Genomic DNA, 24,550 nt, shown 5'->3' on the forward strand with positions numbered 1-24,550 from the left:
TGCTAACTCTTATAAGCGTCTCTGGGGCTGGAAATAACTGTTTCTTCATTTTCCAAAGAAAAAGTTTCTGAACTGCTGCAAACACACATCAGTTTAACTCTGGAAGTTGAATGCACACATTTACAACCATTCTGCTAGATAGCTCCGTTTTGGTTTTAGAGCAAGGTATTTCCCTCTACAGCCTGTTCTCCCATCCACTCTGGAATGTCCAAACGCAGCTTTTAGAAGAAACGTGTTTCTACCTCGCTGAATCTAAACATGGATTCAACTTCCTAAAAGGAACCAACACATAGCAGATGAGTTTGTAAGAAGCGGGTTTTCTGCGTTTTAAACGCATTCTTACTGCTAACTCTTATAAGCGTCTCTAGGGCTGGAAATATCTGTTTCTTCATTCTCCAAAGAAAGCGTTTCAGAACTGCTGCAAACACACATCAGTTTAACTCTGGAAGTAGAATACACAAATTGAAAACCATTCTGCTAGATAGCTCCGTTTTGGTTTTAGAGCAAGGTATTTCTCTTTACAGCCTGTTCTCCCATCCACTCTGGAATGTCCAAACGCAGCTTTTAGAAGAAACGGGTTTCTACCTCGCTGAATCTAAACATGGATGCAACTTCCTAAAAGGAACCAACACACAGCAGATCAGTTTGTAAGAAGCGGGTTTTCTGTGTTTTAAATGAATTCTTACCGCTAACTCTTATAAGCGTCACTGGGGCTGAAAATAACTGTTTCTTCATTCTCCAAAGAAAGGGTTTCTGAACTGCTGAAAACACACCTCAGTTTAACTCTGGAAGTTGAATGCACACATTGACAACCATTCTGCTAGATAGCTCCTTTTTTTTTTTAGAGCAAGGTATTTCTCTTTACAGCCTGTTCTCCCATCCACTCTTGAATGTCCAAACGCAGCTTTTTGAAGAAACGTTTCTCTACCTCGCTGAATCTAAACACGGATGCAACTTCCTAAAAGGAACCAACACACAGCAGATGAGTTTGGAAGAAGCGGGTTTTCTGCGTTTTAAACGCATTCTTACTGCTAACTCTTATAAGCGTCTCTGGGGCTGGAAATAACTGTTTCTTCATTTTCCAAAGAAAGCGTTTCTGAACTGCTGCAAACACACATCAGTTTAACTCTGGAAGTTGAATGCACACATTTACAACCATTCTGCTAGATAGCTCCGTTTTGGTTTTAGAGCAAGGTATTTCTCTTTACAGCCTGCTCTCCCATCCACTCTGGAATGTCCAAACGCAGCTTTTAGAAGAAACGTGTTTCTACCTCGCTGAATCTAAACATGGATTCAACTTCCTAAAAGGAACAAACACACAGCAGATGAGTTTGTAAGAAGCGGGTTTTCTGCGTTTTAAACGCATTCTTACTGCTAACTCTTATAAGCGTCTCTAGGGCTGGAAATAACTGTTTCTTCATTTTCCAAAGAAAGCGTTTCTGAACTGCTGCAAACACACATCAGTTTAACTCTGGAAGTAGAATATACAAATTGAAAACCATTCTGTTAGATAGCTCCGTTTTGGTTTTAGAGCAAGGTATTTCTCTTTACAGCCTGTTCTCCCATCCACTCTGGAATGTCCAAACGCAGCTTTTAGAAGAAACGTGTCTCTACCTCGCTGAATCTAAACACGGATGCAACTTCCTAAAAGGAACCAACACACAGCAGATGAGTTTGGAAGAAGCGGGTTTTCTGCGTTTTAAACGCATTCTTACTGCTAACTCTTATAAGCGTCTCTGGGGCTGGAAATAACTGTTTCTTCATTCTCCAAAGAAAGGGTTTCTGAACTGCTGCAAACACACATCAGTTTAACTCTGGAAGTTGAATTCATACATTGACAACCATTCAGCTAGATAGCTCCGTTTTGTTTTTAGAGCAAGGTATTTCCCTTTACAGCCTGTTCTCCCATCCACTCTGGAATGTCCAAACCCAGCTTTTAGAAGAAACGTGTTTCTACCTCGCTGAATCTACACATGGATTCAACTTCCCAAAAGGAACAAACACACAGCAGATGAGTTTGTAAGAAGCGGGTTTTCTGCGTTTTAAACGCATTCTTACTGCTAACTCTGATAAGCGTCTCTGGAGCTGGAAATAACTGTTTCTTCATTCTCCAAAGAAAGGGTTTCTGAACTGCTGCAAACAAACATCAGTTTAACTCTGGAAGTTGAATGCACACATTGACAACCATTCTGCTAGATAGCTCCGTTTTGGTTTTAGAGCAAGGTATTTCTCTTTACAGCCTGTTCTCCCATCCACTCTGGAATGTCCAAACGCAGCTTTTAGAAGAAACGGGTTTCTACCTCGCTGAATCTAAACATGGATGCAACTTCCTAAAAGGAACCAACACACAGCAGATCAGTTTGTAAGAAGCGGGTTTTCTGTGTTTTAAATGAATTCTTACCGCTAACTCTTATAAGCGTCACTGGGGCTGAAAATAACTGTTTCTTCATTCTCCAAAGAAAGGGTTTCTGAACTGCTGCAAACACACCTCAGTTTAACTCTGGAAGTTGAATGCACTCATTGACAACCATTCTGCTAGATAGCTCCTTTTTTGTTTTAGAGCAAGGTATTTCTCTTTACAGCCTGTTCTCCCATCCACTCTGGAATGTCCAAACGCAGCTTTTAGAAGAAACGTGTCTCTACCTCGCTGAATCTAAACACGGATGCAACTTCCTAAAAGGAACCAACACACAGCAGATGAGTTTGGAAGAAGCGGGTTTTCTGCGTTTTAAACGCATTCTTACTGCTAACTCTTATAAGCGTCTCTGGGGCTGGAAATAACTGTTTCTTCATTTTCCAAAGAAAGCGTTTCTGAACTGCTGCAAACACACATCAGTTTAACTGTGGAAGTTGAATGCACACATTTACAACCATTCTGCTAGATAGCTCCGTTTTGGTTTTAGAGCAAGGTATTTCCCTCTACAGCCTGTTCTCCCATCCACTCTGGAATGTCCAAACGCAGCTTTTAGAAGAAACGTGTTTCTACCTCGCTGAATCTAAACATGGATGCAATTTCCTAAAAGGCACGAACACACAGCAGATGAGTTTGTAAGAAGCGGGTTTTCTGCGTTTTTAACGCATTCTTACTGCTAACTCTTATAAGCGTCTATATGGCTGGAAATAACTGTTTCTTCATTCTCCAAAGAAAGGGTTTCTGAACTGCTGCAAACACACATCAGTTTAACTCTGGAAGTTGAATGCACACATTGACAACCATTCTGCTAGATAGCTCCGTTTTGGTTTTAGAGCAAGGTATTTCCCTCTACAGCCTGTTCTCCCATCCACTCTGGAATGTCCAAACGCAGCTTTTAGAAGAAACGTGTTTCTACCTCGCTGAATCTAAACATGGATTCAACTTCCTAAAAGGAACAAACACACAGCAGATGAGTTTGTAAGAAGAGGGTTTTCTGCGTTTTAAACGCATTCTTACTGCTAACTCTTATAAGCGTCTCTGGGGCTGGAAATATCTGTTTCTTCATTCTCAAAGAAAGGGTTTCTGAACTGCTGCAAACACACAACAGGTTAACTCTGTAAGTTGAATGCACACATTGAAAACCATTCTGCTAGATAGCTCCGTTTTGGTTTTAGAGCAAGGTATTTCTCTTTACAGCCTGTTCTCCCATCCACTCTGGAATGTCCAAACGCAGCTTTTAGAAGAAACGTGTTTCTACCTCGCTGAATCTAAACATGGATGCAACTTCCTAAAAGGAACCAACACACAACAGATGAGTTTGTAAGAAGCGGGTTTTCTGCGTTTTAAACGCATTCTTACTGCTAACTCTTATAAGCGTCTCTAGGGCTGGAAATAACTGTTTCTTCATTCTCCAAAGAAAGCGTTTCTGAACTGCTGCAAACACACAACAGGTTAACTCTGTAAGTTGAATGCACACAATGACAACCATTCTGCTAGATAGCTCTGTTTTGGTTTTAGAGCAAGGTATTTCTCTTTACAGCCTGTTCTCCCATCCACTCTGGAATGTCCAAACACAGCTTTTAGAAGAAACGTGTCTCTACCTCGCTGAATCTAAACATGGATGCAACTTCCTAAAAGGAACCAACACACAGCAGGTGAGTTTGTAAGAAGCGGGTTTTCTGCGTTTTAAACGCATTCTTACTGCTGACTCTTACAAGCGTCTATAGGGCTGGAAATAACTGTTTCTTCATTCTCCAAAGAAAGCGTTTCTGAACTGCTGCAAACACACATCAGTTTAACTCTGGAAGTAGAATACACAAATTGAAAACCATTCTGCTAGATAGCTCCGTTTTGGTTTTAGAGCAAGGTATTTCTCTTTACAGCCTGTTCTCCCATCCACTCTGGAATGTCCAAACGCAGCTTTTAGAAGAAACGTGTTTCTACCTCGCTGAATCTAAACATGGATGCAACTTCCTAAAAGGAACCAACACACAGCAGATCAGTTTGTAAGAAGCGGGTTTTCTGTGTTTTAAATGAATTCTTACCGCTAACTCTTATAAGCGTCTCTGGGGCTGGAAATAACTGTTTCTTCATTCTCCAAAGAAAGGGTTTCTGAACTGCTGCAAACACACATCAGTTTAACTCTGGAAGTTGAATGCACACATTGACAACTATTCTGCTAGATAGCTCCGTTTTGTTTTTAGAGCAAGGTATTTCCCTTTACAGCCTGTTCTCCCATCCACTCTGGAATGTCCAAACCCAGCTTTTAGAAGAAACGTGTTTCTACCTCGCTGAATCTAAACATGGATTCAACTTCCCAAAAGGAACAAACACACAGCAGATGAGTTTGTAAGAAGCGGGTTTTCTGCGTTTTAAACGCATTCTTACTGCTAACTCTGATAAGCGTCTCTGGAGCTGGAAATAACTGTTTCTTCATTCTCCAAAGAAAGGGTTTCTGAACTGCTGCAAACACACATCAGTTTAACTCTGGAAGTTGAATGCACACATTGACAACCATTCTGCTAGATAGCTCCGTTTTGGTTTTAGAGCAAGGTATTTCTCTTTACAGCCTGTTCTCCCATCCACTCTGGAATGTCCAAAAGCAGCTTTTAGAAGAAACGTGTTTCTACCTCGCTGAATCTAAACATGGATGCAACTTCCTAAAAGGAACCAACACCCAGCAGATGAGTTTGTAAGAAGCGGGTTTTCTGCGTTTTAAACGCATTCTTACTGCTAACTCTTATAAGCGTCTCTGGGGCTGGAAATAACTGTTTCTTCATTTTCCAAAGAAAAAGTTTCTGAACTGCTGCAAACACACATCAGTTTAACTCTGGAAGTTGAATGCACACATTGACAACCATTCTGCTAGATAGCTCCGTTTTGGTTTTAGAGCAAGGTATTTCCCTCTACAGCCTGTTCTCCCATCCACTCTGGAATGTCCAAACGCAGCTTTTAGAAGAAACGTGTTTCTACCTCGCTGAATCTAAACATGGATTCAACTTCCTAAAAGGAACCAACACACAGCAGATGAGTTTGTAAGAAGCGGGTTTTCTGCGTTTTAAACGCATTCTTACTGCTAACTCTTATAAGCGTCTCTAGGGCTGGAAATATCTGTTTCTTCATTCTCCAAAGAAAGCGTTTCAGAACTGCTGCAAACACACATCAGTTTAACTCTGGAAGTAGAATACACAAATTGAAAACCATTCTGCTAGATAGCTCCGTTTTGGTTTTAGAGCAAGGTATTTCCCTCTACAGCCTGTTCTCCCATCCACTCTGGAATGTCCAAACGCAGCTTTTAGAAGAAACGTGTTTCTACCTCGCTGAATCTAAACATGGATGCAACTTCCTAAAAGGAACAAACACACAGCAGATGAGTTTGTAAGAAGAGGGTTTTCTGCGTTTTAAACGCATTCTTACTGCTAACTCTTATAAGCGTCTCTGGGGCTGGAAATATCTGTTTCTTCATTCTCAAAGAAAGGGTTTCTGAACTGCTGCAAACACACAACAGGTTAACTCTGTAAGTTGAATGCACACATTGAAAACCATTCTGCTAGATAGCTCCGTTTTGGTTTTAGAGCAAGGTATTTCTCTTTACAGCCTGTTCTCCCATCCACTCTGGAATGTCCAAACGCAGCTTTTAGAAGAAACGTGTTTCTACCTCGCTGAATCTAAACATGGATGCAACTTCCTAAAAGGAACCAACACACAACAGATGAGTTTGTAAGAAGCGGGTTTTCTGCGTTTTAAACGCATTCTTAATGCTAACTCTTATAAGCGTCTCTAGGGCTGGAAATAACTGTTTCTTCATTCTCCAAAGAAAGCGTTTCTGAACTGCTGCAAACACACAACAGGTTAACTCTGTAAGTTGAATGCACACAATGACAACCATTCTGCTAGATAGCTCTGTTTTGGTTTTAGAGCAAGGTATTTCTCTTTACAGCCTGTTCTCCCATCCACTCTGGAATGTCCAAACACAGCTTTTAGAAGAAACGTGTCTCTACCTCGCTGAATCTAAACATGGATGCAACTTCCTAAAAGGAACCAACACACAGCAGGTGAGTTTGTAAGAAGCGGGTTTTCTGCGTTTTAAACGCATTCTTACTGCTAACTCTTACAAGCGTCTATAGGGTTGGAAATAACTGTTTCTTCATTCTCCAAAGAAAGCGTTTCTGAACTGCTGCAAACACACATCAGTTTAACTCTGGAAGTAGAATACACAAATTGAAAACCATTCTGCTAGATAGCTCCGTTTTGGTTTTAGAGCAAGGTATTTCTCTTTACAGCCTGTTCTCCCATCCACTCTGGAATGTCCAAACGCAGCTTTTAGAAGAAACGTGTTTCTACCTCGCTGAATCTAAACATGGATGCAACTTCCTAAAAGGAACCAACACACAGCAGATCAGTTTGTAAGAAGCGGGTTTTCTGTGTTTTAAATGAATTCTTACCGCTAACTCTTATAAGCGTCTCTGGGGCTGGAAATAACTGTTTCTTCATTCTCCAAAGAAAGGGTTTCTGAACTGCTGCAAACACACATCAGTTTAACTCTGGAAGTTGAATGCACACATTGACAACTATTCTGCTAGATAGCTCCGTTTTGTTTTTAGAGCAAGGTATTTCCCTTTACAGCCTGTTCTCCCATCCACTCTGGAATGTCCAAACCCAGCTTTTAGAAGAAACGTGTTTCTACCTCGCTGAATCTAAACATGGATTCAACTTCCCAAAAGGAACAAACACACAGCAGATGAGTTTGTAAGAAGCGGGTTTTCTGCGTTTTAAACGCATTCTTACTGCTAACTCTGATAAGCGTCTCTGGAGCTGGAAATAACTGTTTCTTCATTCTCCAAAGAAAGGGTTTCTGAACTGCTGCAAACACACATCAGTTTAACTCTGGAAGTTGAATGCACACATTGACAACCATTCTGCTAGATAGCTCCGTTTTGGTTTTAGAGCAAGGTATTTCTCTTTACAGCCTGTTCTCCCATCCACTCTGGAATGTCCAAACGCAGCTTTTAGAAGAAACGTGTTTCTACCTCGCTGAATCTAAACATGGATGCAACTTCCTAAAAGGAACCAACACACAGCAGATGAGTTTGTAAGAAGCGGGTTTTCTGCGTTTTAAACGCATTCTTACTGCTAACTCTGATAAGCGTCTCTGGAGCTGGAAATAACTGTTTCTTCATTCTCCAAAGAAAGGGTTTCTGAACTGCTGCAAACAAACATCAGTTTAACTCTGGAAGTTGAATGCACACATTGACAACCATTCTGCTAGATAGCTCCGTTTTGGTTTTAGAGCAAGGTATTTCTCTTTACAGCCTGTTCTCCCATCCACTCTGGAATGTCCAAACGCAGCTTTTAGAAGAAACGTGTTTCTACCTCGCTGAATCTAAACATGGATGCAACTTCCTAAAAGGAACCAACACCCAGCAGATGAGTTTGTAAGAAGCGGGTTTTCTGCGTTTTAAACGCATTCTTACTGCTAACTCTTATAAGCGTCTCTGGGGCTGGAAATAACTGTTTCTTCATTTTCCAAAGAAAAAGTTTCTGAACTGCTGCAAACACACATCAGTTTAACTCTGGAAGTTGAATGCACACATTTACAACCATTCTGCTAGATAGCTCCGTTTTGGTTTTAGAGCAAGGTATTTCCCTCTACAGCCTGTTCTCCCATCCACTCTGGAATGTCCAAACGCAGCTTTTAGAAGAAACGTGTTTCTACCTCGCTGAATCTAAACATGGATTCAACTTCCTAAAAGGAACCAACACACAGCAGATGAGTTTGTAAGAAGCGGGTTTTCTGCGTTTTAAACGCATTCTTACTGCTAACTCTTATAAGCGTCTCTAGGGCTGGAAATATCTGTTTCTTCATTCTCCAAAGAAAGCGTTTCAGAACTGCTGCAAACACACATCAGTTTAACTCTGGAAGTAGAATACACAAATTGAAAACCATTCTGCTAGATAGCTCCGTTTTGGTTTTAGAGCAAGGTATTTCTCTTTACAGCCTGTTCTCCCATCCACTCTGGAATGTCCAAACGCAGCTTTTAGAAGAAACGGGTTTCTACCTCGCTGAATCTAAACATGGATGCAACTTCCTAAAAGGAACCAACACACAGCAGATCAGTTTGTAAGAAGCGGGTTTTCTGTGTTTTAAATGAATTCTTACCGCTAACTCTTATAAGCGTCACTGGGGCTGAAAATAACTGTTTCTTCATTCTCCAAAGAAAGGGTTTCTGAACTGCAGAAAACACACCTCAGTTTAACTCTGGAAGTTGAATGCACACATTGACAACCATTCTGCTAGATAGCTCCTTTTTTTTTTTAGAGCAAGGTATTTCTCTTTACAGCCTGTTCTCCCATCCACTCTTGAATGTCCAAACGCAGCTTTTTGAAGAAACGTTTCTCTACCTCGCTGAATCTAAACACGGATGCAACTTCCTAAAAGGAACCAACACACAGCAGATGAGTTTGGAAGAAGCGGGTTTTCTGCGTTTTAAACGCATTCTTACTGCTAACTCTTATAAGCGTCTCTGGGGCTGGAAATAACTGTTTCTTCATTTTCCAAAGAAAGCGTTTCTGAACTGCTGCAAACACACATCAGTTTAACTCTGGAAGTTGAATGCACACATTTACAACCATTCTGCTAGATAGCTCCGTTTTGGTTTTAGAGCAAGGTATTTCCCTCTACAGCCTGTTCTCCCATCCACTCTGGAATGTCCAAACGCAGCTTTTAGAAGAAACGTGTTTCTACCTCGCTGAATCTAAACATGGATGCAACTTCCTAAAAGGCACGAACACACAGCAGATGAGTTTGTAAGAAGCGGGTTTTCTGCGTTTTGAACGCATTCTTACTGCTAAGTCTTATAAGCGTCACTAGGGCTGGAAATAACTGTTTCTTCATTCTCCAAAGAAAGCGTTTCTGAACTGCTGCAAACACACATCAGTTTAACTCTGGAAGTTGAATGCACACATTGACAACCATTCTGCTAGATAGCTCCGTTTTGGTTTTAGAGCAAGGTATTTCTCTTTACAGCCTGTTCTCCCATCCACTCTGGAATGTCCAAACGAAGCTCTTAGAAGAAACGTGTTTCTACCTCGCTGAATCTAAACATGGATGCAACTTCCTAAAAGGAACCAACACACAGCAGATCAGTTTGTAAGAAGCGGGTTTTCTGTGTTTTAAATGAATTCTTACCGCTAACTCTTATAAGCGTCTCTGGGGCTGGAAATAACTGTTTCTTCATTCTCCAAAGAAAGGGTTTCTGAACTGCTGCAAACACACATCAGTTTAACTCTGGAAGTTGAATGCACACATTGACAACTATTCTGCTAGATAGCTCCGTTTTGTTTTTAGAGCAAGGTATTTCCCTTTACAGCCTGTTCTCCCATCCACTCTGGAATGTCCAAACCCAGCTTTTAGAAGAAACGTGTTTCTACCTCGCTGAATCTAAACATGGATTCAACTTCCCAAAAGGAACAAACACACAGCAGATGAGTTTGTAAGAAGCGGGTTTTCTGCGTTTTAAACGCATTCTTACTGCTAACTCTGATAAGCGTCTCTGGAGCTGGAAATAACTCTTTCTTCATTCTCCAAAGAAAGGGTTTCTGAACTGCTGCAAACACACATCAGTTTAACTCTGGAAGTTGAATGCACACATTGACAACCATTCTGCTAGATAGCTCCGTTTTGGTTTTAGAGCAAGGTATTTCTCTTTACAGCCTGTTCTCCCATCCACTCTGGAATGTCCAAACGCAGCTTTTAGAAGAAACGTGTTTCTACCTCGCTGAATCTAAACATGGATGCAACTTCCTAAAAGGAACCAACACACAGCAGATGAGTTTGTAAGAAGCGGGTTTTCTGCGTTTTAAACGCATTCTTACTGCTAACTCTGATAAGCGTCTCTGGAGCTGGAAATAACTGTTTCTTCATTCTCCAAAGAAAGGGTTTCTGAACTGCTGCAAACAAACATCAGTTTAACTCTGGAAGTTGAATGCACACATTGACAACCATTCTGCTAGATAGCTCCGTTTTGGTTTTAGAGCAAGGTATTTCTCTTTACAGCCTGTTCTCCCATCCACTCTGGAATGTCCAAAAGCAGCTTTTAGAAGAAACGTGTTTCTACCTCGCTGAATCTAAACATGGATGCAACTTCCTAAAAGGAACCAACACCCAGCAGATGAGTTTGTAAGAAGCGGGTTTTCTGCGTTTTAAACGCATTCTTACTGCTAACTCTTATAAGCGTCTCTGGGGCTGGAAATAACTGTTTCTTCATTTTCCAAAGAAAAAGTTTCTGAACTGCTGCAAACACACATCAGTTTAACTCTGGAAGTTGAATGCACACATTGACAACCATTCTGCTAGATAGCTCCGTTTTGGTTTTAGAGCAAGGTATTTCCCTCTACAGCCTGTTCTCCCATCCACTCTGGAATGTCCAAACGCAGCTTTTAGAAGAAACGTGTTTCTACCTCGCTGAATCTAAACATGGATTCAACTTCCTAAAAGGAACCAACACACAGCAGATGAGTTTGTAAGAAGCGGGTTTTCTGCGTTTTAAACGCATTCTTACTGCTAACTCTTATAAGCGTCTCTAGGGCTGGAAATATCTGTTTCTTCATTCTCCAAAGAAAGCGTTTCAGAACTGCTGCAAACACACATCAGTTTAACTCTGGAAGTAGAATACACAAATTGAAAACCATTCTGCTAGATAGCTCCGTTTTGGTTTTAGAGCAAGGTATTTCCCTCTACAGCCTGTTCTCCCATCCACTCTGGAATGTCCAAACGCAGCTTTTAGAAGAAACGTGTTTCTACCTCGCTGAATCTAAACATGGATGCAACTTCCTAAAAGGAACAAACACACAGCAGATGAGTTTGTAAGAAGAGGGTTTTCTGCGTTTTAAACGCATTCTTACTGCTAACTCTTATAAGCGTCTCTGGGGCTGGAAATATCTGTTTCTTCATTCTCAAAGAAAGGGTTTCTGAACTGCTGCAAACACACAACAGGTTAACTCTGTAAGTTGAATGCACACATTGAAAACCATTCTGCTAGATAGCTCCGTTTTGGTTTTAGAGCAAGGTATTTCTCTTTACAGCCTGTTCTCCCATCCACTCTGGAATGTCCAAACGCAGCTTTTAGAAGAAACGTGTTTCTACCTCGCTGAATCTAAACATGGATGCAACTTCCTAAAAGGAACCAACACACAACAGATGAGTTTGTAAGAAGCGGGTTTTCTGCGTTTTAAACGCATTCTTACTGCTAACTCTTATAAGCGTCTCTAGGGCTGGAAATAACTGTTTCTTCATTCTCCAAAGAAAGCGTTTCTGAACTGCTGCAAACACACAACAGGTTAACTCTGTAAGTTGAATGCACACAATGACAACCATTCTGCTAGATAGCTCTGTTTTGGTTTTAGAGCAAGGTATTTCTCTTTACAGCCTGTTCTCCCATCCACTCTGGAATGTCCAAACACAGCTTTTAGAAGAAACGTGTCTCTACCTCGCTGAATCTAAACATGGATGCAACTTCCTAAAAGGAACCAACACACAGCAGGTGAGTTTGTAAGAAGCGGGTTTTCTGCGTTTTAAACGCATTCTTACTGCTAACTCTTACAAGCGTCTATAGGGCTGGAAATAACTGTTTCTTCATTCTCCAAAGAAAGCGTTTCTGAACTGCTGCAAACACACATCAGTTTAACTCTGGAAGTAGAATACACAAATTGAAAACCATTCTGCTAGATAGCTCCGTTTTGGTTTTAGAGCAAGGTATTTCTCTTTACAGCCTGTTCTCCCATCCACTCTGGAATGTCCAAACGCAGCTTTTAGAAGAAACGTGTTTCTACCTCGCTGAATCTAAACATGGATGCAACTTCCTAAAAGGAACCAACACACAGCAGATCAGTTTGTAAGAAGCGGGTTTTCTGTGTTTTAAATGAATTCTTACCGCTAACTCTTATAAGCGTCTCTGGGGCTGGAAATAACTGTTTCTTCATTCTCCAAAGAAAGGGTTTCTGAACTGCTGCAAACACACATCAGTTTAACTCTGGAAGTTGAATGCACACATTGACAACTATTCTGCTAGATAGCTCCGTTTTGTTTTTAGAGCAAGGTATTTCCCTTTACAGCCTGTTCTCCCATCCACTCTGGAATGTCCAAACCCAGCTTTTAGAAGAAACGTGTTTATACCTCGCTGAATCTAAACATGGATTCAACTTCCCAAAAGGAACAAACACACAGCAGATGAGTTTGTAAGAAGCGGGTTTTCTGCGTTTTAAACGCATTCTTACTGCTAACTCTGATAAGCGTCTCTGGAGCTGGAAATAACTGTTTCTTCATTCTCCAAAGAAAGGGTTTCTGAACTGCTGCAAACACACATCAGTTTAACTCTGGAAGTTGAATGCACACATTGACAACCATTCTGCTAGATAGCTCCGTTTTGGTTTTAGAGCAAGGTATTTCTCTTTACAGCCTGTTCTCCCATCCACTCTGGAATGTCCAAACGCAGCTTTTAGAAGAAACGTGTTTCTACCTCGCTGAATCTAAACATGGATGCAACTTCCTAAAAGGAACCAACACACAGCAGATGAGTTTGTAAGAAGCGGGTTTTCTGCGTTTTAAACGCATTCTTACTGCTAACTCTGATAAGCGTCTCTGGAGCTGGAAATAACTGTTTCTTCATTCTCCAAAGAAAGGGTTTCTGAACTGCTGCAAACAAACATCAGTTTAACTCTGGAAGTTGAATGCACACATTGACAACCATTCTGCTAGATAGCTCCGTTTTGGTTTTAGAGCAAGGTATTTCTCTTTACAGCCTGTTCTCCCATCCACTCTGGAATGTCCAAACGCAGCTTTTAGAAGAAACGTGTTTCTACCTCGCTGAATCTAAACATGGATGCAACTTCCTAAAAGGAACCAACACCCAGCAGATGAGTTTGTGAGAAGCGGGTTTTCTGCGTTTTAAACGCATTCTTACTGCTAACTCTTATAAGCGTCTCTGGGGCTGGAAATAACTGTTTCTTCATTTTCCAAAGAAAAAGTTTCTGAACTGCTGCAAACACACATCAGTTTAACTCTGGAAGTTGAATGCACACATTTACAACCATTCTGCTAGATAGCTCCGTTTTGGTTTTAGAGCAAGGTATTTCCCTCTACAGCCTGTTCTCCCATCCACTCTGGAATGTCCAAACGCAGCTTTTAGAAGAAACGTGTTTCTACCTCGCTGAATCTAAACATGGATTCAACTTCCTAAAAGGAACCAACACACAGCAGATGAGTTTGTAAGAAGCGGGTTTTCTGCGTTTTAAACGCATTCTTACTGCTAACTCTTATGAGCGTCTCTAGGGCTGGAAATATCTGTTTCTTCATTCTCCAAAGAAAGCGTTTCAGAACTGCTGCAAACACACATCAGTTTAACTCTGGAAGTAGAATACACAAATTGAAAACCATTCTGCTAGATAGCTCCGTTTTGGTTTTAGAGCAAGGTATTTCTCTTTACAGCCTGTTCTCCCATCCACTCTGGAATGTCCAAACGCAGCTTTTAGAAGAAACGGGTTTCTACCTCGCTGAATCTAAACATGGATGCAACTTCCTAAAAGGAACCAACACACAGCAGATCAGTTTGTAAGAAGCGGGTTTTCTGTGTTTTAAATGAATTCTTACCGCTAACTCTTATAAGCGTCACTGGGGCTGAAAATAACTGTTTCTTCATTCTCCAAAGAAAGGGTTTCTGAACTGCAGAAAACACACCTCAGTTTAACTCTGGAAGTTGAATGCACACATTGACAACCATTCTGCTAGATAGCTCCTTTTTTTTTTTAGAGCAAGGTATTTCTCTTTACAGCCTGTTCTCCCATCCACTCTTGAATGTCCAAACGCAGCTTTTTGAAGAAACGTTTCTCTACCTCGCTGAATCTAAACACGGATGCAACTTCCTAAAAGGAACCAACACACAGCAGATGAGTTTGGAAGAAGCGGGTTTTCTGCGTTTTAAACGCATTCTTACTGCTAACTCTTATAAGCGTCTCTGGGGCTGGAAATAACTGTTTCTTCATTTTCCAAAGAAAGCGTTTCTGAACTGCTGCAAACACACATCAGTTTAACTCTGGAAGTTGAATGCACACATTTACAACCATTCTGCTAGATAGCTCCGTTTTGGTTTTAGAGCAAGGTATTTCCCTCTACAGCCTGTTCTCCCATCCACTCTGGAATGTCCAAACGCAGCTTTTAGAAGAAACGTGTTCTACCTCGCTGAATCTAAACATGGATGCAACTTCCTAAAAGGCACGAACACACAGCAGATGAGTTTGTAAGAAGCGGGTTTTCTGCGTTTTGAACGCATTCTTACTGCTAAGTCTTATAAGCGTCACTAGGGCTGGAAATAACTGTTTCTTCATTCTCCAAAGAAAGCGTTTCTGAACTGCTGCAAACACACATCAGTTTAACTCTGGAAGTTGAATGCACACATTGACAACCATTCTGCTAGATAGCTCCGTTTTGGTTTTAGAGCAAGGTATTTCTCTTTACAGCCTGTTCTCCCATCCACTCTGGAATGTCCAAACGCAGCTCTTAGAAGAAACGTGTTTCTACCTCGCTGAATCTAAACATGGATGCAACTTCCTAAAAGGAACCAACACACAGCAGATGAGTTTGTAAGAAGCGGGTTTTCTGCGTTTTAAACGCATTCTTACTTATAACTCTTATAATCGTCTCTGGGGCTGGAAATAACTGTTTCTTCATTTTCCAAAGAAAGCGTTTCTGAACTGCTGCAAACACACATCAGTTTAACTCTGGAAGTTGAATGCACACATTGACAACCATTCTGCTAGATAGCTCCGTTTTGGTTTTAGAGCAAGGTATTTCCCTCTACAGCCTGTTCTCCCATCCACTCTGGAATGTCCAAACGCAGCTTTTAGAAGAAACGTGTTTCTACCTCGCTGAATGTAAACATGCATGCAACTTCCTAAAAGGCACGAACACACAGCAGATGAGTTTGTAAGAAGCGGGTTTTCTGTGTTTTAAACGCATTCTTACTGCTAACTCTTATAAGCGTCTCTAGGGCTGGAAATAACTGTTTCTTCATTCTCCAAGGAAAGCGTTTCTGAACTGCTGCAAACACACATCAGTTTAACTCTGGAAGTTGAATGCACACATTGACAACCATTCTGCTAGATAGCTCCGTTTTGGTTTTAGAGCAAGGTATTTCTCTTTACAGCCTGTTCTCCCATCCACTCTGGAATGTCCAAACGCAGCTTTTAGAAGAAACGGGTTTCTACCTCGCTGAATCTAAACATGGATGCAACTTCCTAAAAGGAACCAACACACAGCAGATGAGTTTGTAAGAAGCGGGTTTTCTGCGTTTTAAACGCATTCTTACTGCTAACTCTTATAAGCGTCTCTGGGGCTGGAAATAACTGTTTCTTCATTTTCCAAAGAAAGCGTTTCTGAACTGCTGCAAACACACATCAGTTTAACTCTGGAAGTTGAATGCACACATTTACAACCATTTTGCTAGATAGCTCCGTTTTGGTTTTAGAGCAAGGTATTTCCCTCTACAGCCTGTTCTCCCATCCAGTCTGGAATGTCCAAACGCAGCTTTTAGAAGAAACATGTTTCTACCTCGCTGAATCTAAACATGGATGCAACTTCCTAAAAGGCACGAACACACAGCAGATGAGTTTGTAAGAAGCGGGTTTTCTGCGTTTTGAACGCATTCTTACTGCTAACTCTTATAAACGTCTCTAGGGCTGGAAATAACTGTTTCTTCATTCTCCAAAGAAAGCGTTTCTGAACTGCTGCAAACACAAATCAGTTTAACTCTGGAAGTTGAATGCACACATTTACAACCATTCTGCTAGATAGCTCCGTTTTGGTTTTAGAGCAAGGTATTTCTCTTTACAGCCTGTTCTCCCATCCACTCTGGAATGTCCAAACGCAGCTTTTAGAAGAAACGTGTTTCTACCTCGCTGAATCTAAACATGGATGCAACTTCCTAAAAGGAACTAACACACAGCAGATGAGTTTGTAAGAAGCGGGTTTTCTGCGTTTTAAACGCATTCTTACTGCTAACTCTTATAAGCGTCTCTGGGGCTGGAAATATCTGTTTCTTCATTCTCCAAAGAAAGGGTTTCTGAACTGCTGCAAACACACAACAGGTTAACTCTGTAAGTTGAATGCACACATTGACAACCATTCTGCTAGATAGCTCTGTTTTGGTTTTAGAGCAAGGTATTTCTCTTTACAGCCTGTTCTCCCATCCACTCTGGAATGTCCAAACGCAGCTTTTAGAAGAAACGTGTCTCTACCTCGCTGAATCTAAACATGGATGCAACTTCCTAAAAGGAACCAACACACAGCAGATGAGTTTGTAAGAAGCGGGTTTTCTGTGTTTTTAGCGCATTCTTACTGCTAACTCTTATAAGCGTCTCTAGGGCTGGAAATAACTGTTTCTTCATTCTCCAAAGAAAGCGTTTCTGAACTGCTGCAAACACACATCAGTTTAACTCTGGAAGTTGAATGCACACATTGACAACCATTCTGCTAGATAGCTCCGTTTTGGTTTTAGAGCAAGGTATTTCCCTCTACAGCCTGTTCTCCCATCCACTCTGGAATGTCCAAACGCAGCTTTTAGAAGAAACGTGTTTCTTCCTCGCTGAATCTAAACATGGATGCAACTTCCTAAAAGGAACCAACACACAGCAGATCAGTTTGTAAGAAGCGGGTTTTCTGTGTTTTAAATGAATTCTTACCGCTAACTCTTATAAGCGTCTCTGGGGCTGAAAATAACTGTTTCTTCATTCTCCAAAGAAAGGGTTTCTGAACTGCTGCAAACACACCTCAGTTTAACTCTGGAAGTTGAATGCACACATTGACAACCATTCTGCTAGATAGCTCCTTTTTTGTTTTAGAGCAAGGTATTTCTCTTTACAGCCTGTTCTCCCATCCATTCTGGAATGTCCAAACGCAGCTTTTAAAAGAAACGTGTCTCTACCTCGCTGAATCTAAACACGGATGCAACTTCCTAAAAGGAACCAACACACAGCAGATGAGTTTGGAAGAAGCGGGTTTTCTGCGTTTTAAACGCATTCTTACTGCTAACTCTTACAAGCGTCTCTGGGGCTGGAAATAACTCTTTCTTCATTCTCCAAAGAAAGGGTTTCTGAACTGCTGCAAACACACATCAGTTTAACTCTGGAAGTTGAATGCACACATTGACAACCATTCTGCTAGATAGCTCCGTTTTGTTTTTAGAGCAAGGTATTTCCCTTTACAGCCTGTTCTCCCATCCACTCTGGAATGTCCAAACCCAGCTTTTAGAAGAAACGTGTTTCTACCTCGCTGAATCTAAACATGGATGCAACTTCCTAAAAGGAACCAACACACAGCAGATGAGTTTGTAAGAAGCGGGTTTTCTGCGTTTTAAACGCATTCTTACTGCTAACTCTTATAAGCGTCTCTGGGGCTGGAAATAACTGTTTCTTCATTTTCCAAAGAAAGCGTTTCTGAACTGCTGCAAACACACATCAGTTTAACTCTGGAAGTTGAATGCACACATTGACAACCATTCTGCTAGATAGCTCCGTTTTGGTTTTAGAGCAAGGTATTTCCCTCTACAGCCTGTTCTCCCATCCACTCTGGAATGTCCAAACGCAGCTTTTAGAAGAAACGTGTTTCTACCTCGCTGAATCTAAACATGGATGCAACTTCCTAAAAGGCACGAACACACAGCAGATGAGTTTGTAAGAAGCGGGTTTTCTGCGTTTTGAACGCATTCTTACTGCTAACTCTTATAAGCGTCTCTAGGGCTGGAAATAACTGTTTCTTCATTCTCAAAGAAAGCGTTTCTGAACTGCTGCAAACACACAACAGGTTAACTCTGTAAGTTGAATGCACACATTGAAAACCATTCTGCTAGATAGCTCCGTTTTGGTTTTAGAGCAAGGTATTTCTCTTTACAGCCTGTTCTCCCATCCACTCTGGAATGTCCAAACCCAGCTTTTAGTAGAAACGTGTCTCTACCTCGCTGAATCTAAACATGGATGCAACTTCCTAAAAGGAACCAACACACAGCAGGTGAGTTTGTAAGAAGCGGGTTTTCTGCGTTTTAAACGCATTCTTACTGCTAACTCTTATAAGCGTCTATAGGGCTGGAAATAACTGTTTCTTCATTCTCAAAAGAAAGCGTTTCTGAACTGCTGCAAACACACATCAGTTTAACTCTGGAAGTTGAATACACACATTGACAACCATTCTGCTAGATAGCTCCGTTTTGGTTTTAGAGCAAGGTATTTCCCTCTACAGCCTGTTCTCCCATCCACTCTGGAATGTCCAAACGCAGCTTTTAGAAGAAACGTGTTTCTACCTCGCTGAATCTAAACATGGATTCAACTTCCTAAAAGGAACAAACACACAGCAGATGAGTTTGTAAGAAGCGGGTTTTCTGCGTTTTAAACGCATTCTTACTGCTAACTCTTATAAGCGTCTCTAGGGCTGGAAATAACTGTTTCTTCATTTTCCAAAGAAAGCGTTTCTGAACTGCTGCAAACACACATCAGTTTAACTCTGGAAGTAGAATATACAAATTGAAAACCATTCTGTTAGATAGCTCCGTTTTGGTTTTAGAGCAAGGTATTTCTCTTTACAACCTGTTCTCCCATCCACTCTGGAATGTCCAAACGCAGCTTTTAGAAGAAACGTGTCTCTACCTCGCTGAATCTAAACACGGATGCAACTTCCTAAAAGGAACCAACACACAGCAGATGAGTTTGGAAGAAGCGGGTTTTCTGCGTTTTAAACGCATTCTTACTGCTAACTCTTATAAGCGTCTCTGGGGCTGGAAATAACTGTATCTTCATTCTCCAAAGAAAGGGTTTCTGAACTGCTGCAAACACACATCAGTTTAACTCTGGAAGTTGAATTCACACATTGACAACAATTCAGCTAGATAGCTCCGTTTTGTTTTTAGAGCAAGGTATTTCCCTTTACAGCCTGTTCTCCCATCCACTCTGGAATGTCCAAACCCAGCTTTTAGAAGAAACGTGTTTCTACCTCGCTGAATCTACACATGGATTCAACTTCCCAAAAGGAACAAACACACAGCAGATGAGTTTGTAAGAAGCGGGTTTTCTGCGTTTTAAACGCATTCTTACTGCTAACTCTGATAAGCGTCTCTGGAGCTGGAAATAACTGTTTCTTCATTCTCCAAAGAAAGGGTTTCTGAACTGCTGCAAACAAACATCAGTTTAACTCTGGAAGTTGAATGCACACATTGACAACCATTCTGCTAGATAGCTCCGTTTTGGTTTTAGAGCAAGGTATTTCTCTTTACAGCCTGTTCTCCCATCCACTCTGGAATGTCCAAACGCAGCTTTTAGAAGAAACGTGTTTCTACCTCGCTGAATCTAAACATGGATGCAACTTCCTAAAAGGAACCAACACCCAGCAGATGAGTTTGTAAGAAGCGGGTTTTCTGCGTTTTCAACGCATTCTTACTGCTAACTCTTATAAGCGTCTCTGGGGCTGGAAATAACTGTTTCTTCATTTTCCAAAGAAAAAGTTTCTGAACTGCTGCAAACACACATCAGTTTAACTCTGGAAGTTGAATGCACACATTTACAACCATTCTGCTAGATAGCTCCGTTTTGGTTTTAGAGCAAGGTATTTCCCTCTACAGCCTGTTCTCCCATCCACTCTGGAATGTCCAAACGCAGCTTTTAGAAGAAACGTGTTTCTACCTCGCTGAATCTAAACATGGATTCAACTTCCTAAAAGGAACCAACACACAGCAGATGAGTTTGTAAGAAGCGGGTTTTCTGCGTTTTAAACGCATTCTTACTGCTAACTCTTATAAGCGTCTCTAGGGCTGGAAATATCTGTTTCTTCATTCTCCAAAGAAAGCGTTTCAGAACTGCTGCAAACACACATCAGTTTAACTCTGGAAGTAGAATACACAAATTGAAAACCATTCTGCTAGATAGCTCCGTTTTGGTTTTAGAGCAAGGTATTTCTCTTTACAGCCTGTTCTCCCATCCACTCTGGAATGTCCAAACGCAGCTTTTAGAAGAAACGGGTTTCTACCTCGCTGAATCTAAACATGGATGCAACTTCCTAAAAGGAACCAACACACAGCAGATCAGTTTGTAAGAAGCGGGTTTTCTGTGTTTTAAATGAATTCTTACCGCTAACTCTTATAAGCGTCACTGGGGCTGAAAATAACTGTTTCTTCATTCTCCAAAGAAAGGGTTTCTGAACTGCTGCAAACACACCTCAGTTTAACTCTGGAAGTTGAATGCACTCATTGACAACCATTCTGCTAGATAGCTCCCTTTTTGTTTTAGAGCAAGGTATTTCTCTTTACAGCCTGTTCTCCCATCCACTCTGGAATGTCCAAACGCAGCTTTTAGAAGAAACGTGTCTCTACCTCGCTGAATCTAAACACGGATGCAACTTCCTAAAAGGAACCAACACACAGCAGATGAGTTTGGAAGAAGCGGGTTTTCTGCGTTTTAAACGCATTCTTACTGCTAACTCTTATAAGCGTCTCTGGGGCTGGAAATAACTGTTTCTTCATTTTCCAAAGAAAGCGTTTCTGAACTGCTGCAAACACACATCAGTTTAACTCTGGAAGTTGAATGCACACATTTACAACCATTCTGCTAGATAGCTCCGTTTTGGTTTTAGAGCAAGGTATTTCCCTCTACAGCCTGTTCTCCCATCCACTCTGGAATGTCCAAACGCAGCTTTTAGAAGAAACGTGTTTCTACCTCGCTGAATCTAAACATGGATGCAACTTCCTAAAAGGAACCAACACACAGCAGATGAGTTTGTAAGAAGCGGGTTTTCTGCGTTTTGAACGCATTCTTACTGCTAAGTCTTATAAGCGTCACTAGGGCTGGAAATAACTGTTTCTTCATTCTCCAAAGAAAGCGTTTCTGAACTGCTGCAAACACACATCAGTTTAACTCTGGAAGTTGAATGCACACATTGACAACCATTCTGCTAGATAGCTCCGTTTTGGTTTTAGAGCAAGGTATTTCTCTTTACAGCCTGTTCTCCCATCCACTCTGGAATGTCCAAACGCAGCTTTTAGAAGAAACGTGTTTCTACCTCGCTGAATCTAAACATGGATGCAACTTCCTAAAAGGAACCAACACACAGCAGATGAGTTTGTAAGAAGCGGGTTTTCTGCGTTTTGAACGCATTCTTACTGCTAACTCTTATAAGCGTCTCTAGGGCTGGAAATAACTGTTTCTTCATTCTCAAAGAAAGCGTTTCTGAACTGCTGCAAACACACAACAGGTTAACTCTGTAAGTTGAATGCACACATTGAAAACCATTCTGCTAGATAGCTCCGTTTTGGTTTTAGAGCAAGGTATTTCTCTTTACAGCCTGTTCTCCCATCCACTCTGGAATGTCCAAACGCAGCTTTTAGAAGAAACGTGTCTCTACCTCGCTGAATCTAAACACGGATGCAACTTCCTAAAAGGAACCAACACACAGCAGATGAGTTTGGAAGAAGCGGGTTTTCTGCGTTTTAAACGCATTCTTACTGCTAACTCTTATAAGCGTCTCTGGGGCTGGAAATAACTGTTTCTTCATTCTCCAAAGAAAGGGTTTCTGAACTGCTGCAAACACACATCAGTTTAACTCTGGAAGTTGAATTCACACATTGACAACCATTCAGCTAGATAGCTCCGTTTTGTTTTAAGAGCAAGGTATTTCCCTTTACAGCCTGTTCTCCCATCCACTCTGGAATGTCCAAACCCAGCTTTTAGAAGAAACGTGTTTCTACCTCGCTGAATCTACACATGGATTCAACTTCCCAAAAGGAACAAACACACAGCAGATGAGTTTGTAAGAAGCGGGTTTTCTGCGTTTTAAACGCATTCTTACTGCTAACTCTGATAAGCGTCTCTGGAGCTGGAAATAACTGTTTCTTCATTCTCCAAAGAAAGGGTTTCTGAACTGCTGCAAACAAACATCAGTTTAACTCTGGAAGTTGAATGCACACATTGACAACCATTCTGCTAGATAGCTCCGTTTTGGTTTTAGAGCAAGGTATTTCTCTTTACAGCCTGTTCTCCCATCCACTCTGGAATGTCCAAACGCAGCTTTTAGAAGAAACGTGTTTCTACCTCGCTGAATCTAAACATGGATGCAACTTCCTAAAAGGAACCAACACACAGCAGATGAGTTTGTAAGAAGCGGGTTTTCTGCGTTTTAAACGCATTCTTACTGCTAACTCTTATAAGCGTCTCTGGGGCTGGAAATAACTGTTTCTTCATTTTCCAAAGAAAAAGTTTCTGAACTGCTGCAAACACACATCAGTTTAACTCTGGAAGTTGAATGCACACATTTAAAACCATTCTGCTAGATAGCTCCGTTTTGGTTTTAGAGCAAGGTATTTCCCTCTACAGCCTGTTCTCCCATCCACTCTGGAATGTCCAAACGCAGCTTTTAGAAGAAACGTGTTTCTACCTCGCTGAATCTAAACATGGATGCAACTTCCTAAAAGGCACGAACACACAGCAGATGAGTTTGTAAGAAGCGGGTTTTCTGCGTTTTGAACGCATTCTTACTGCTAACTCTTATAAGCGTCTATATGGCTGGAAATAACTGTTTCTTCATTCTCCAAAGAAAGGGTTTCTGAACTGCTGCAAACACACATCAGTTTAACTCTGGAAGTTGAATGCACACATTGACAACCATTCTGCTAGATAGCTCCGTTTTGGTTTTAGAGCAAGGTATTTCCCTCTACAGCCTGTTCTCCCATCCACTCTGGAATGTCCAAACGCAGCTTTTAGAAGAAACGTGTTTCTACCTCGCTGAATCTAAACATGGATTCAACTTCCTAAAAGGAACAAACACACAGCAGATGAGTTTGTAAGAAGAGGGTTTTCTGCGTTTTAAACGCATTCTTACTGCTAACTCTTATAAGCGTCTCTGGGGCTGGAAATATCTGTTTCTTCATTCTCAAAGAAAGGGTTTCTGAACTGCTGCAAACACACAACAGGTTAACTCTGTAAGTTGAATGCACACATTGAAAACCATTCTGCTAGATAGCTCCGTTTTGGTTTTAGAGCAAGGTATTTCTCTTTACAGCCTGTTCTCCCATCCACTCTGGAATGTCCAAACGCAGCTTTTAGAAGAAACGTGTTTCTACCTCGCTGAATCTAAACATGGATGCAACTTCCTAAAAGGAACCAACACACAACAGATGAGTTTGTAAGAAGCGGGTTTTCTGCGTTTTAAACGCATTCTTACTGCTAACTCTTATAAGCGTCTCTAGGGCTGGAAATAACTGTTTCTTCATTCTCCAAAGAAAGCGTTTCTGAACTGCTGCAAACACACAACAGGTTAACTCTGTAAGTTGAATGCACACAATGACAACCATTCTGCTAGATAGCTCTGTTTTGGTTTTAGAGCAAGGTATTTCTCTTTACAGCCTGTTCTCCCATCCACTCTGGAATGTCCAAACACAGCTTTTAGAAGAAACGTGTCTCTACCTCGCTGAATCTAAACATGGATGCAACTTCCTAAAAGGAACCAACACACAGCAGGTGAGTTTGTAAGAAGCGGGTTTTCTGCGTTTTAAACGCATTCTTACTGCTAACTCTTACAAGCGTCTATAGGGCTGGAAATAACTGTTTCTTCATTCTCCAAAGAAAGCGTTTCTGAACTGCTGCAAACACACATCAGTTTAACTCTGGAAGTAGAATACACAAATTGAAAACCATTCTGCTAGATAGCTCCGTTTTGGTTTTAGAGCAAGGTATTTCTCTTTACAGCCTGTTCTCCCATCCACTCTGGAATGTCCAAACGCAGCTTTTAGAAGAAACGTGTTTCTACCTCGCTGAATCTAAACATGGATGCAACTTCCTAAAAGGAACCAACACACAGCAGATCAGTTTGTAAGAAGCGGGTTTTCTGTGTTTTAAATGAATTCTTACCGCTAACTCTTATAAGCGTCTCTGGGGCTGGAAATAACTGTTTCTTCATTCTCCAAAGAAAGGGTTTCTGAACTGCTGCAAACACACATCAGTTTAACTCTGGAAGTTGAATGCACACATTGACAACTATTCTGCTAGATAGCTCCGTTTTGTTTTTAGAGCAAGGTATTTCCCTTTACAGCCTGTTCTCCCATCCACTCTGGA

The sequence above is a fragment of the Saimiri boliviensis genome, chromosome 13 (assembly GCF_048565385.1).
Source record: "Saimiri boliviensis isolate mSaiBol1 chromosome 13, mSaiBol1.pri, whole genome shotgun sequence".
Lineage (NCBI taxonomy): Eukaryota > Metazoa > Chordata > Mammalia > Primates > Cebidae > Saimiri > Saimiri boliviensis.